This window comes from Poecilia formosa, unplaced genomic scaffold (assembly GCF_000485575.1).
Source record: "Poecilia formosa unplaced genomic scaffold, Poecilia_formosa-5.1.2 Scaffold397, whole genome shotgun sequence".
NCBI classification, from domain to species: domain Eukaryota; kingdom Metazoa; phylum Chordata; class Actinopteri; order Cyprinodontiformes; family Poeciliidae; genus Poecilia; species Poecilia formosa.
The window spans coordinates 371054-373568 of NW_006800336.1; the positions used below are offsets into that span (position 1 = coordinate 371054).

General features: G+C 39.6%; 1 long non-coding RNA gene across 1 annotated transcript; it reads right to left on the reverse strand.

Moving 5' to 3' along the window:
- Window positions 1-1773: 1773 nt before the first annotated feature.
- On the reverse strand, window positions 1774-2224 carry LOC107833492 (uncharacterized). Its single transcript, XR_001659238.1, has 3 exons — window positions 2030-2224; window positions 1888-1963; window positions 1774-1816 (listed from the first exon to the last, which is right to left on the reverse strand). It is a non-coding gene; the product is annotated as an uncharacterized LOC107833492 (long non-coding RNA).
- Window positions 2225-2515: the final 291 nt, after the last annotated feature.

A 2515-nucleotide genomic window follows, 5' to 3' on the forward strand; every position in this document is an offset into this window, starting at 1 on the left:
AAATAAAATCGACTTTCCCAGCAGTAGTATCAAAAACTTTGTCTGTGGGAGATACTGGAAATATTTACATTTACTAATTATTTATAGTCGAGGCCTCAGCTTTCAATGAGAACACATCAACCATTCTTCACTCGTAAAACACGTTCATGAAGACTGATATTTTATTCAGGAAAATAGGTTTAAAGTGATTAGGATTTTAATAGATACTGAATAACACCAGTTGAAAAATGTGTAAATTACTCAACAAAAAAAAGAATTGCTTGTGTTATTGTTCACTTGTTGTCAGTCAGTCCTGTCTCTGACCCTGTTAAGGCCATTTGTAATACAGTTTTAAAATGAAATGTTCTGTTAAATGAATCTGTTCCTAGTTTAAATCCAGGAAGACCTGATTCTAGACTCCCTCTGTTCTCTTTTGAAAACCTTTATTTGGTTTTAGATTTTTAAAAATGTGTTTTTCACCAGTGTAGAAATGAAATAATTCAAAAGAAAATGAAAGGACGGGTTCACGCCAACGTCTCCACTTTACATCTGATGTTAGAACATAAACACTGACCTGTAAAGAGCATCTGCTTCACTCAGACTTCTGAGTTAGAACTGAGGTCCGGATGAGAACGTGTTTTCTCTCTTTTTTTTAGCTGAGCATATTGTGGGAATTTCACAAACTTTATGCTCAGTTCTTGGTGCAATTCTTTTGATTTCTATCATCTTTTCCACCTTAATTTAGCTGCCGGCTGCACCCCTTTATTTGTCTCTTTGTATCAAGACACATCTTGCTGAAACTGCTTTGTTCAATTAGCAACAATAATAGGCTCAGTAATTTCTCTCAAGGGACTTGTTGTTGGCGTGCATACTAAAGATTTTGGCACGCTGCATTTTGATGTGAAGGGAGGACTTTCTAAAAGTGTGATTAGAATGTGGAAATCTGCAGGGGAAAGAACTTTTCAGTGTCATTCAGGATAGCTTGCAGCTAGAGAGAAATCCTCTGAGAAGGTGGAAGGCACAAGATTAAGTGATGCAACTGCTCTCACATTTTGCACAATAACCCACCTACCTTTGCCTAACAATGAACTGACTACGCTACATAATGAGTGTGGCGACACTAAGGTAGGGATCTGCTACTCTGCTCCTCACAGCAGGGTAACCAGAAGCTGTCAACAACACCACCTTGGGAATTGCACCCAAGGAATTAGACTGCCAGTAGGCTCGAGGTTCGTAACCAAGGAGAACAAGACTTTTCCAAAAAATGAATTACATTTTATTGTTTCATGTTAAAAGAGACAATCACAACATAAGGAACACAATAGGAAGGGAGTGTACAGTACTGAGGCCTACCAGCAGGGGGAGGGCGGTCCAAATGAGAACTGGTTCCTAAAATAAATGTATAAATCCAAAATAAATCACCCCAAACACTTGTGAACAGGCATTCAATCGTGAAGAAATCCCAACACCGGCCACTCGCACGGCAGACAGCTCCAGTCTCCCAGAAGGCCCCTCCCACTACCTTCAGCACTCAGCCTGGAGACAAAAGGGTGGGGTTAAACAAGCAAATACAAAATAATACTACAATTTAAACTTGGCCAGACTAAAATGAGGTTACCTCCAACATAACCAATTAAAATCATCAATGCTTTAATAGAATAGTCCAAAAGAATTCATGGCTGGAGGCCACACAAAATAGAATGTTCCAAAGTAGATTTAAACCAAAGAAAACCCACAACTAAATGAAACAAAATCAACCAATGAAACAAGATAAACTAAACGAAAGAACAGTGAAACAAAACAGCAGGGTCTCCAGTGAGCTGCAGCAGTGTCAGAGCTGGAATTGGATGAAAAGGTTAGTAGGTGATTTACAGAAGATGGAAGCCAGAGGTAACCATCGTCACCTACCAGAGCTGGATGACTTCACCTCAAACCAGAGGATCCTTTCCAGCCCATAGCAGGAGGATCAGCTTTCCAATATGTTCTATATATGAATAATTGTTATTTTTGATGTTATGGAGCTGTATGGGTGCAATAAAACAATACATACCCATTTTATGTGAAAACTGCACTGGGGAGGGTGAATTACAGCCACACCCCAGTACCAAGCAGGAGACTTCCAGTGGGTTCTAGATTTAAACAATTCAAATCAAACTCTGAATTTGTAGGTCTTATGCAGAAGGAGAAACATTACTTACTGATGTTAGAGCTTAAGACCTGAATGCTTTCCAAGCGACCTTCCCAACAGCATGTGACCAAATGCCAGCATAAGCAACCAGGTGAGAGAGTCTCCCTTTATACTCTCCAACAATCTTCTTCCTGCTACATAAGTACTGAATTATTTCTGGTGAAGTAATCTTTGCATAAAAATGCTTTGGCCAATATTGTACACACTCCCCACCTCTGGTCCAGGGACTCAAAAGTCTACGATCAACTGGAAAACTACAACATTCAACAAATGTCACAGTGAAGAGTGTAAAATGTGCACACTTGTTAATATGTCTATAGCTGAGTGTGGTCACACGGCGTAGCAATC